The sequence below is a fragment of the Ostrea edulis genome, chromosome 1 (assembly GCF_947568905.1).
Source record: "Ostrea edulis chromosome 1, xbOstEdul1.1, whole genome shotgun sequence".
NCBI lineage: Eukaryota > Metazoa > Mollusca > Bivalvia > Ostreida > Ostreidae > Ostrea > Ostrea edulis.
Window position 1 is genome coordinate 30,287,705 of NC_079164.1, and position 13,790 is coordinate 30,301,494.

The 13,790-nt window shown below is 35.3% G+C and overlaps 1 long non-coding RNA gene across 1 annotated transcript; it reads left to right on the plus strand.

Annotated features, from left to right (window-relative positions):
* Nucleotides 1–12,231: 12,231 nt before the first annotated feature.
* On the plus strand, nt 12,232–12,926 carry LOC125663967 (uncharacterized). Its single transcript, XR_007365683.2, has 2 exons — nt 12,232–12,475; nt 12,569–12,926. It is a non-coding gene; the product is annotated as an uncharacterized LOC125663967 (long non-coding RNA).
* The last annotated feature ends 864 nt before the right edge of the window (nt 12,927–13,790 follow it).

Here is a 13,790-nt window from a genome sequence, read left to right on the forward strand (position 1 = left end):
CTAACAAAAAATACCTGATTATCTGAGTACAGTAAACACGCTTACAACGCACCTTCAGAGTCAGCGAAAAACAGTTCGTTATAACCAAAGGTTTTTCGTTATTTTCTCTCATAGGGAATGAATAACACTTCGTTATAAGCAAGAATTGTTAAAAACAAGTTCATTATAAGTGTGCTTTAGTGTAGTAATATACCATCTCAATTAAAAAAAACATTTCAAGTTAATTAGAAACTGTGAACTGTATTTCATGCGTAAATGCGGCTTGAAAATTACAACATTATTCGCCATACATGATATCAATCAATACATAGAATGCAATTAGTCTGGAAGCTAAAGAACCAACCTCTTTATATCAATTTAAGATAAACATATACATGTACATTTAAATCACCAAAAGCCTTTACCTTTGACAAACGCACAATCAATATAATTCATATTAAGCCGGGACAAAGTTAGGGCAATATAATTCAAGGCACGATCATGATTAATAAAATAAACTGAATTCAAATACACGCGCAAATTACCATTTCTCCAACATTTTCATATGACAAGAGCAATCATTGTGAAAATCATCCAATTTGTATTTGTTTGCAAAACATATTCAGACGCAAGGGATAACCAGAAATCTATTTTTATAAGATGAATTTCACGTGATGACACGGTACGGTGTGAGCTTTTAAGTTTTAAAACTTGTTATATATGCGTTACACGACATAATATGTACAAAACAACGGCAGGAAATATAAGCTACATGTATAATTCATGCCCGAAGTGATATTGTTCATGAAAAAATACCGTAATGAAATACTCTATGGAATTCTTTACAAATTCAGGTTGCGATTAAAAATCTTAAAAGGATAAATTACGGTAACATACGCCATGGGTCGGTTAATGACAGGAACGTAAACTCAAGATGGGGAGTGGGGTTGGCAGACAATGATCAACATTTGTTATTTTTATTTACAAATAAAGATATATTGGTTGACTGCCCCCAATCCCCACCCCACCATTTTTTATGGCAATGAATGCGATTAATTGTATCTTGTTTAACGTCCCTCCCGAGAATTTTTTACGCATATGGAGACGTCACCATTACCGGTGAAGGGCTTCAAATTTAGACTTATGCTCGGCGCTTACGGCCATCGAACAATGTTGATTCTTTAACGTGCCACGCCTACTGTGACACGGGATATCCGTATTTAAGGTAATCTCCGAAGATCTAATGTCGAGCGTTTGGCGATGGAAATGTCATTAGGTCTGTCGCGGCAGGGATTCGAACCCCGACTTTCCGCACGCGTGGCGAACGCTCTACCTCTAGACCACCGCGACGGTAAAGTAGTTAATGGGAAGAATGTAAGATTGAAAGTTATAAAGGAAAGCAACAGTAGAGAACTGAACTTGCTACCCATATATTTGAAAAGCTACAATTTGGATTCCACATTAGCAATGCAAATGGCAACCAAATAAAAAAAATTCAGATATTACTGACGTATCCAAACGTAACCTTTGACAAATTTGTTTCTATTTCCTGTTAGTGTATCGAAGGAAATCTTTATAGTTGACTATTGCATCATGAATTTAGTGTATCATTACAGCCCTATACAGAAACTTGTCTATACATATGAGCAATATTGTACACTATGAGAATGACCATGTTCTTGTTTTCCATCACACATGCGTACGAAGGTTGTCAACGTAAATGGTGTGCATGTATCAATGCACATTAACCTCCATTGCTTGATAGACAAAAATATTTGTAAAGCCATCATAATCTCAATCAAAGATGTTATGAGACAAAAGAAAGGCATGATAGCGCAAATGAAATGCGTTCTAACGCAAAACAATATATAATAACACGGATTTTTTAAAATGTATATAATTGCAAAAAAGGCGTATATAAAGCGGATTTAAAGGGTGTAATAAGGAGAGTAATAATGACGCGAAATTAAAAGGAAAAAATAATGAAATATAGGAATATAGTTGCAAACTCCACATATTTCCAAGAACATGAATTCTTAATAATCAAAGCAGCACCCGGATTGACACGTATGGTGCAACGTATGGGTCGACGAACAATCTCTAGTACATGAAGAAACAAAGACTGAAGGAGAAAGCTCTACCCTATTATGAAGCAGGCGAGAAAAGTGGACAAAAAACCCAAGCTTGTCCGAGATGTATTACATATCGAAGTAAATAGGGTACTAATTCCAAAAACAGCAGTTAATGGCACCGAAGGTTGCAGCCCCCTGACAATCGTCATTGACCCATGATAGTCAGCAAACACTGACGAACCAACCATTCCAAACAGATCGCTCACGGAATCCACTCCTAACAACAGCCACGGCTTGATAGACTACTGTAAAATGAAATGTGAAGATAACGAACATTGATCTATCTCATAACTCCTATAAGAAATACAACAGAGAATTGGGCAAACACGGACCCCTGGACACACCACAGGTGGGATCAGGTACCTAGGAGGAGTAAGCATCCTCTATCGACCGGTCACATCCGCCGGGTGCCCTATCTCGTAATCAATTAAACGGAGTTATCCGAAGTCAAAATCAGTGTGCGTATCGAATCAGTTGAGATATATACACACCATATGCAGGTGGTAATGGAATATTGCTACTTAAATATGGGAAATTGACGATGGAGAAACTGAAATCATCCCGTTTGTCATAAAGTCAAATTGTTAATTTTCCTTTAAAACATATTTTCAATAAAATATCTAGGTATCTAGGTATAAAAGAGAAGTGAACTACTCTGTGGTGTCTTTTATTTCGAGTTCACAGAGATATATTGAATCAACATAAGAATTAAAATTATTATTGTTAATAGATAAAACGTCGTCGATATATCTAAATGTTGAATTAAAGACCGCAGCAAGAGAGTTTTTCTTCTCACGTAAAAGTTTTATTTGTCATGTTTCTATGAAAGGTGAAGATAACGAACAGTGATCAATGTCATAGCTTCTATAAGCAATACAAAATAGAGAGCGACACCCTATCGCGTCGTGATTATGCTAAAACAATTGAATAATTTTCCCCTATGCCGAATTGTGTGAATTTGTAACCACGTAGGACGTATTAGCGTTCACAGAAACAAAAATGGATAATTCAGAGGATCATTTGATATCCCTGTCCATGTTTCACTTAAGAACTTGCCAACACTAGATCAGGTGGAACATTCATATCAATACACACTGGTATTATGAAGAATGTTAAGATTATAAATAGTGATGGTTAATGCATGTTTTGGTTGAAATTAAATAGAAAAGGCGACGATAACGAACAATGATCAATTTCATAAGTTCCTACAACGAATAGAAGACTAAGAGTAGGGCAGACACAGACTCATGGGTATACCAGAGGTGGGATCAGGTGCCTAGATGGAAAAAGCATCCCCTGTCGACCGGTAACACTCACCATGAGACCTATATCTTGATCAGGTAAACTAAGTAATCCGTAGTCAAAACCAGGATATCAAAAACAGCCTACAATTGATATGAAACACGTCAGACAGCATTTGACCCATTGACAGGTTGTATTTGTAAATTAGATCGTTATCCGTAGTCAAAATCAGTGTGCCAAGATCGACCTAATAATTGGTATGAAACGCGTCAGACAGCATTTGACCCAATGGCAGGTTGAATTTGGCAAACTAGATTGTTATAACGACCATAGAATTTGCGAAATGCTTACTTTAAACGAGACTGTTGGAACCCTGCACCGTCAACATGTTTGTCAGTAGCCTGCCTCGATTTAAAAACTCACCATAAGCAGAACAAGCTCTTGCGCAACGAATCAGTTGAGAGACATACACACCATACATCGGTGATAACGGGGTATTGCTAATTAAATATGAGAAATTGACGATAGAAAAGCTCAAATTGACTCTTGTCATAAAGTTGAATTGATAGTTTTCCATTAACATCTACATATACTAGTATGTTTAAGATAATATATACGGCGGATATGACCGGTCGACAGGGGATGCTTACTCCTCCTAGGAACCTGACCCCATCTATGGTATATTCAGGGGTCCATGTTTGCCCAACTCTCTATTTTGTATTGCTTATAGGAGTTATGAGATTGATCACTGTTCGTTATCTTCACCTTTCATGAAGCAGATGTGGAAGATTCTGTGGTTTCTTTTATTTCGAGTTTACTGGGATATATAGAATCAACATATGAATTAAAATGATTACTGTTAATAGATAAAACGTCGTTGATATATCTAAATGTCAAGTTGAAGGTCACAGTAAGATATTTTTCTTCTCGTGTAGAAGAAACTGAATAAATTTTCTCTCCTAAAATATAAAAACCGGTCAGCTAACAAAGGGACAGACTGTAGAAAAACCTGATCACCGAAGACTTTCGATGAAGAACTCCAGCATCTTTTTACTTTGATATATCATATGTGGTGTAGTTTATATCCCGCCTGAAGTTTCAGAAGAAAGTGCTCATCGAAATCAAAAAGGAACCAGAGTTATGCCGAAGTTGGAAACCTCAAAGACTATTTTACTGTATAATGCTTTGACGCATGGACATAATTCAAAAAGGATTTTTTTTAAATTATGAATTATATATATTTAAGAATGCAGCATAAGAAACTTCTGGAACTTGCTATATGTTTACATTCTATTTGTAGAAAACAAAATCAGCCGTGGTTCCATAAAGAATGTTAAATGAAGGGAAAATCATTTAGCAAAATCCAATTGTATTTAGCAATTTAACAAAATTCATCCCGATGAAATCGAAACGGGTTTAAATCAAAAGAAAACAAACAACTTGTTAAAGAAATGAATAAATATTACAAACAGTTGTAGATAACTGTATCCGAAAGCACAATGATATCTTAATTAGTAAACTTGTTTCTGGAATATTTTTAAATTCTGTAAGGAAATACGGACGCTGTTTGAATTTCTGATAGGCATTAATAAAACAAATCACGACATTAACGGAGAATTAGATACAAAGAAAGTCAATTAATGCATTAGATAAAACTAAATCATAAAAGTAGTTAATCTGAAATTATAGAAATGATATAGCATCTGTTGTTGACATAATTGTAAATAAGCATATTTCATCAACATTAAATACTATGTTTCACTTGTATAGAAGATTTTCTTGTATATTGTACTTGATAGTACTTTGGTTCCAAGTGAATGGTCAATAGGTATTATGAAACCTATTTTCAAAAATAAGGGTGATTCCACTTCGCCTGAAAACTGCTGCTATTACTACTTTTATTGAGGTGGATAAACAAAATTTCCAAATGTATATTATGTAAGCGATTTGAATTTGTATTCAACACAGATAGGTCTTATCCAAGACAATTAAGCGGGTTTCAGGTAAGGTTACCATACATTGAATCACATCAGTTCTTTAATCGATATAAGTTGATGTTACAGGGGTTTCAACATTCTCATTTAAAGTCAGGATATCGCAAACTTTACGGTCGTTATAACAATCTATATAGTTTGCCAATTCACAAAAAGTGTATCACGAATTACTTATATAGATAAATACGTACATGGTTGACAGGGGATGCTTACTCCTCCTAGGAGTCTGAGCCCACCTCTGGTATATCCAGGGGTCCGTGTTTGTCCAACTCTATTTTGTGTTGCTTATAGGAGTTATGAGATTGATCACTGTTCGTTATCTTCACCTTTCATACATGAGAAGTGAACAGTGATCAATCACATAACTCCCACACTCATCCAATCTTGCCCGCACCGTCAGGTGCTTCAGTCGATGGCTAGATATCTCCACCTTGATCTGTCTGCAACTGCTTAAATGGTCAGAACTCTGGTCAGACCTTATCGATCTTTCGAATACCTACGACTATCTCCCAGATGGTGTGCTTCTCTTAATGCTTAAAGACTATGTTCTCGGAAATGAAGTCGTCAGTCTTCTGGATAGCCATCTTAGTGATAGATCTTTGCATGTGAAAATTGAGTAGATTTCTAGGCCCTTGTAACTTATCCTCAAAGGTGTCTCTCAGGGTTCAATATTTAGACCGATACTGTTTTAATTCTTTTTCAATTCTTTTAAAATGATAGTTTTACTTTGTTTCAAACGCTTCCATCTATAATTATGCCGATGACAACACTGTCATCTCAATGAAATGGATGCAAGTCCTAAAACGTTACAATCAATTTCAGTAGCAAAGAAAAGCAAAGAGTAAGGCTTAACTCTTAATCTAGGAAAGTGAATCTGAAGTTAAACTATATTAGGGGTAACCATAGACTTACAATTAAAGAAGAGGTTTAAATAAGAATGCTTTTTGGCCTATGTGTTTTGCAAAACATGAAAATGAAATGAACAATTTTAAACTTATTTTCATAACTATTTAACATTTGCACTTTTTTTGCTTTGAATTTGTTGTGGAGAAGAACATTAAGCAATACATGACAAAAGCATGGTACCATCAATCAATGTAGCATTGATTCTACCACGGTTATTGTAAAGTTCAAAGGGATGCCGTGGTCATTATTTTTGCGATATACCTTCATACGTTATAACTGATTATGAGAAAAATTTATACTCATCTTGCTTGCTTTTCGTTTTTTGCTAATCAATATATGTTGGAAAACAAATTAATAAATGACTGAAGAACATTTGTCCTTCAGTATAAACCAATCGTCTGCATTCCAAGAGCGATACACATGACGATGCACAAACAAATTTTTCTTGAACTGTGTATTCAAAGCAATTTTTTATATAATCCGTTAACATCCAACTAAATACTCCAAATAATTTTTTCAAAATAGATTTAGAATACCTCTACCATCTCACCGTTTTCGTCTGCAGAAAACAATGTAGGCCGTGTGGGATGCTGTCATGACGTCACATTGACCTAATTCGTAGCTACATGTATAAAGGAAAACGATCGACTGTATATTTCTGAGCCGTAGTAGAATAGAAATAGAGTTCTTGTTTTTCGTGTATGTTGCAGGATAACTCTCCTTGGTCTCGAAATGTTGTTTTGAAATATAAAAGCCGATGCTAACATTCAAATGTAATTAAATGACAGTATGATATAAGAACTTATATCTGTAGAATTATCAAAATAAAACACTACAATTAAGATCGATAGCTAACGTTTTATTGTTGATGTAGAGTATTAGAAATCAACGTAATAAAACATTTAAAAGATTTAGAAATTTACATTAAAAACGGACATTGAGAAAAACTTGGACTTAAAAGTCAGGGAAAGTAATTTTTAAAAAGTGGGGTTTCAAACAGTTTTTCTTTAAAAACGTTAATGCTTTTGGCAGCTTTAAAGTTTCGGAAGATCATTCCAAAAACTGGCTGCAGTCCAACTAAACGTGCGTTCTCCGAAAGACTCTGTACGAATTTTTGGCACAGTGAGTCTCAGTGATGTTTCAGATCTTGGTGGTCGGGATGGGGAATACATGTCAATGAGCTCCTGTAGATATTCGGGAACACATCCCGTCAACGAGCAAAAGGTAAACACCAAGATTTTGTATCGAAGACGATACTTCACTGGAAGCCAATGCAGCTGCGCTAAGACTGGTGAAATATGATATCGCGTCGTTGTCCTCGACACAAGTCTGGATACGGTGTTCTGTAACTTCTGTAAGCGGTCCAATGTGGTCTTGCTCATTCCGAACAGAAGAGTTCGTATAATCAAGTTTTGATGTAACAAGTGCATTGACAAGAGTCTTACACGCTTCTGTAGTTATGAAAAGGCGAATTCGAACGATATTACTAATACGAAAGTGGCATACCTTTATAATAGATGACGCATGGTTCTCAAAAGTGAGATAGGGATCAAAGTGTACACGATGCAGCAGATATGTTGTTTTCTCCAACTTTAAGGTGGTGCGGTGGAATTTTTGCTGTATCATATTTTGAAGAGAAAATGATCAGCTCCGTTTTGTTCTGGTTCAGCTTCAACAAGTTTATAGCCATCCATGAACTAATCGTCTAATCTTAAAAAGCATTCATTCCATCCATCTATTGGCTGTAATACAAGGTAAATTTGAGAGTCGTCCACATAACAGTGGGAGTTCATTCCGTGTTGTCGACAGATGGTTCCGATTGGTTTGGAAAACCAGTAGTAAAGTTTAGGTCCAAGAACAGCCCTCGGGAGACGGCAAAAGAAAAACCTCGTTCAGTGGATTTGACAGAGTTAATATATTCAGATTGACAGCGCTCTTCTAAGTAAGAATGGATCCATTTTAAAGCACCACATGTTATTCGTAAGCTGTATCACGTCTTGTCAAGTTAGATGCGATGGTCAATGACATCAAATGCAGCAGATAGATCGAGAAGCACGAGGACAACAGATGACCCATTATTTAATGCCTGTGTAATGTCATGATGGACGCAGGCAGTTTCTGTAGAATGCCAATTTTTGTATGCTGACTGCACTGTGTCACAGAGACAATTCAAATCAAGATGATCGTCCATTCTCTTAGCCACTACCTTTTGAAGAATTTTAGAGATGATTAAATATTGCCGACAGGATTTCCTTGATTAGTCCTGGTTTGTTAAACAGCGGTGTTACAACTGTCTCCTTGAAGTTGGAAGGAACTGAATTTTCAGAGCGTTAATTAGAGATGTTATTGTAGGTTGAAGAGAGTTAAGCATAGTTTTATCGGATCATTATTTCATTTTCCAATAAAACGGTTGTGTCAGTTTTATTATATGGTGTGAAGTAAGGGGTTTTGAAAACCTTGATTTTGTTAACGTTTTCATGTAAAAGTTTTTAAAAAAATTTAAAAGTTGTAGCCCAAAATATACGTTATATGCTGAGACTTTCGTCATTTCTCCATACAAAAATGATATATTAGTGTAAATTGATTATTGGCCCAGAAAATAAAAACACGAGCATTTTATAGACATTTAGTCAAATATTCTGAATCAGAAAATGGTGAACTCATGGATTGTCTGTAATTGTGTATAGTGTCTAATGCTAGGATTGATCCAGTTTTCATATAATCAATCGGCCTTGATTTGTTGTTGCTACCCACCCTATTTTATGGGCAGGCAATATTTTATGCTAGTCTTTTTACATATGTGTATGCAATAGGGGGTCATCTTGTTAGACCCCCTATCGGATGTTTTTATTTTGTGTATATATGTTCTCTTTCTCAATGTTAATTTTATAGATGTATGTAACAGGGGGTCATCTAGTCATTTGCAGCATATGATCTTAAATTTTACTTGGTTTTAATGACCCCCTGTACTGTATATACTTTTCGTCATTTACTAAATAAATGACATTTTCTATTCTCAAACTTGTACTGTTTTGCCTGCTTTGAGCAAAAAACGAGTGCAGTCCACTTGGCTAGTGCTTTTGAGCTAAGGATCATAAATGGATTAATATTGCTTAAACAAAGGATACAGGACCAATTTATGTGAAAGTGACATGCTAAAACTGATATTTCATCTAAAGGAGTTGTGTATTAGCGTTTTAAATCGAACTTCGATCATGCCACTTAAACTCATGAAAATACTTTTAGGATTCCGTACTTTAAATCACCGTCTACCAGTCGAACTGGAATGAAAAATTATGTACAGAGTGTAACAAGGGAAATATAACAGATGATTTTCATTATTCCGATATATTAGAGGGTAGTTCACTTTCTCACATACGAAACAATTGTGTTAACAAACACTATTTTGTAAGACCAAAGTTCCTTAATTTTTCAAATCGATCTTAAAGGACACAACGCATGTTTCTAAACTTTTTCATTTTTTCAGCAAAATTAATTCTTTTCATCTAATTTAAATGTGTTTTTAATGAAATGTTTTGCGTAGTTTTGGAGTTTGAAAGCGATGGAATTCAAATCTTACGATATGCATATTTACTTTCGCTGTTTTATGCGCCATTCTGTGTGACGTCATATGCGCCCTCGGGTTTGAAAACATCTATTAGCCATTTCATAAAGAAATTAGATTTAATTGACAAAAGACAACAACCAATTATCATGTTAACACCTTGTAAATAACATTGCATTAAGGTGTTTTCTGCCGTGGTGAGGTGTACTAATTGTCGGTAGAAAGGATTTAGACTGAGTATTTTTCAATTTTTTGAAGAAAGGTATGAGAAAAAAGACATGGATAATTTTTCGTTGGAGCAAGAACTTTACCTTAAAAAAAAACACCCAGTCACCTTTTAAAAACCGTCTGGACAGAGACCCAGATAAACTGCGAGAAAATAGATATATCGAAGCTAGACACTACATAATTCTGTTCTGGTCTTCAAATTCAGTACACATTCGGATCAACTGACCTTCACCTTGTAACAATATATAAATTGTGCTCCCAGGTTCTACCAACTGGTACATGTAGATTTACAAAAAATTTAAAGATACAAATAATGATTGAACTTTTAATTATAGACACTAGAATATAATTGTATTTCCTAACTTTAAATTGAATTATAAAATTATTTCCTCATTGAACTCGTAACATCTTGAGTGCGTCAGTATAACACTGCTCCCATTTCCTAACGACATGCAGATCACAATTCAAAAATAATAATAAAATTGCTTTAATAAAATAAAATAATGTGATTTTCACTTTAAATTTCATTATTTTTATTGATTTGTGTGTTTTTATCTTTTTCTTTCTTTCCGAAATGAACCCGTGCCAGTAACTTGGCCTAGGGCCTAGTTGTCAACAATGTAACGTATTATAATTTGTCTAATCCAAAAATTAAAAAAAAATAGTTGCACTGTTTATTTTAGAAAAACAGCGCCAATTACAGATGTATAAAGGAATAACATTATAGGGCTCACGGCGGGTGTGACCGGTCGACAGGGGATGCTTACTACTCCTAGGCACCTAATCCTGCATCTGGTGTGTCCGGAGGTCCGTGTTTGCCAAACTATCTATTTTGTATTGCTTATAGGAGGTGAGAAATTGATCACTGTTCGTTATCTTCATCTTTCATTACCAAATAGTTTGTAGACAGCGACCCATATAAACATTATTTACTCGCAATATTGTCAATTTCATACACGTTTTCCTCGCTATATTTGGGTATTCACATCGCTATTTGTATGCACAGGTGGCGAAAACATATAAAACTAAGAAAATTTGTCAACATCGATTTAAATGTTGCCAATGGTGAATAAATTAGGCCCCTAAAAGCTGAGTTTTTAAATGTCTCCCACTATTTTCACTACCAGTTGATCGAAGAAGGGTGCATGTGACGTCACTGTACCACGTGACTACCTAACTAATTAATTAACTAGACTTTTTGAAACCAGGGCTTAGATTTAAGTCTGTATTATGGTTAATTATCGCAATATTTCGGCGAACGATCTATTAGAATTAATTATTATAAGCATAAAGAAGACAAATTGCATGTACATGTAATTTTGTATACTTTGAAAACGAGATGTGTCCTTTAAGTTGCTGATAATACTGTGTATGCTTATAATAAAGATATACGATGTAACTTGTACTCCATGATTTGTATGCTTGCATCTTTTTTTTCCTCTTCTCATTTTCAAACTCTGAACTTTTATAACTTGTACTTCTGACCAGAAATCTATTTGTATGTTTTTATTGTCTATATGTATTATATATCATAAATTACATATATCACTAGAATCCAACAACACTCAACATCCAAAGTTTTGGATCTAATGGTAGATACGAGGTCAAATAAATAAAGATATAAAAAGCACTAAAAATGACCAACGACACGAACAACAGTGAATTGTCCAATTCTCGGGACGACCTGTCCCTTTCCCAGAACGATATAATATTTACACAGAAAAGAAAACTAAATAGAATAAGATACCATCATCACAACCAAACTGCAATTAAGAAATAAGATATCATTTTTGAATGTTGTTGGGATATGACATGAAGTTGGTCACTTGATCAAATCCTATAGATTTGATCACGTACCAACTTCATGTCATATCCCAATAACATTCAAAAATGATATTTTATATCTTATATTTATATTTTCTATTTTGATTTGTGTTCTTACCGAGCTTCCATGATTATGTAGCAGATGACCAAAATAACGATCGTAGAACACAAAATATAGTTCGTAAGAGTTTTATCGAACAAAAAATTAGGAACAATATCAAAGAGAATATAAGATATAGAAATTTAATTGAAAATGTTAAAAAAAAAAGAAGACGAAACACGTGTAAAATAAAGGTAATTTAGAGCGTAAAGTTAACTGAAATGACGACAAGAGGAGCGGAGTAAACTACATCCGTGGTGTGATTTGGTCGCGATCAACAATGGGGAAACTGGCGTCGGTCTAGGTTACTAAGTTGAAAACGCAATTGTTGATCACTGATTTCGACAGAAATTCAAAGGATCTGAGAGAATTGATGGTGGATATGATGGGTCAAGTTAACGTTAAGCTCTTAGTCATGTTTTTGGAAAGAAACAACGGTATGTTCATCGTTAGGACTCGTGGTTGTACGATTCAAGACAGTAGGACAGATTTAGACCAAGTGCAGGTAGGTTGCGTCTTTTATTTACCTTCAGTGTGTGTAAAATAAAATAAAACGAACTGACGGAGTTTTTGTTCACTTGAGAGATTTCTGTTGTAGGATTTTAATGAAGACTCGCACCGGTACCCTGACATGAACATGTAAATTTTTCGAGCCTCGAAACCACCCTCGCTTATAAATGATCATGCCGAGTCATAGCCGTGATGGAAGTTGCCAGGAAACAACAGGTTAACTTATCATCATGAAGTACATGTAAATACATGTAGGCTTATAACTCTGCCTACATGTTTTCGCTTCCAATATCATAGAACTTTATTTTATAAATTCGCCATGCAGAAGTTGCAGACGGTATTTAAAACTGTATAAAATGAAACAACAGAACGATATATGTTTAATGTTTCTCTTTTATAAATTGATGAAATTCTTGTTTGTTTACAAAATAAACTGTATAAATATCCTGCTGCGTTTATTTCTGTTATGATGTCATTGCAGTGGCGGATCCAGGGATTACGAAAGGGTGTGTGTGAAAGTCAAGTATTAGCCAAAATGCTTAGCTATTTTGGGTGCCCATCTGGAATTTTACTCACACTATTTCTATTATTTAAATTTGTGGCGAGAGGGGGCGGGGTCTAAATCCCCCACTGCATTGCATAAGCAAGACCAGGCGAAAATACAGGAACTGACTTTTGAAGCGGTGATTGTATTCATACGCAAGAACAAACTGATCACATGACCAAATTCATGTTACACGAAATTGAACATCAATTTCAATAGTACTGTCATATAAGGAAGTGCACTGGCAAATGTAAATATACACTGATAACAAACAAAACGTCTATATATTAAAATTATCGAGTATATAACAGTCTGTTCTGCTCAAGCGTCAAAACTAACTTAACAAATAGGGTGTCCGGGTAGCGTAGTGGTTAACGCACTCGCTTCTCACTGCTGCAACCCGAGTTCAGTTCCCATGATCGGTAGTGGTTGTATGTGAAATGGTATGGTGGTCCCCACATTTGTTTAAGTGGGTTTCCTCCGTGGTCAATGGTCAGAGCATTGCGCTCAAAATCACGCGGCCTCTCACCTCTGTCGGCGCGGGTTTGAATCCCGCTCTCACCGTATTTTGAGAAAGTTTACCAATTTACTTCCCAGGTATATTGTAACATTTTGAGTGTGGCGGAAAACATCAATTAATCCTCCGGGTACTCCAGTTTCCTCCCACACAAAGGCTCCATGGAGTAAACATCCGTGCAAGGCGGTAAATAGCTAGTATATAGCTAATGTTTATTGTTGAATATGTTTATCCGACTTTAAAAATAAA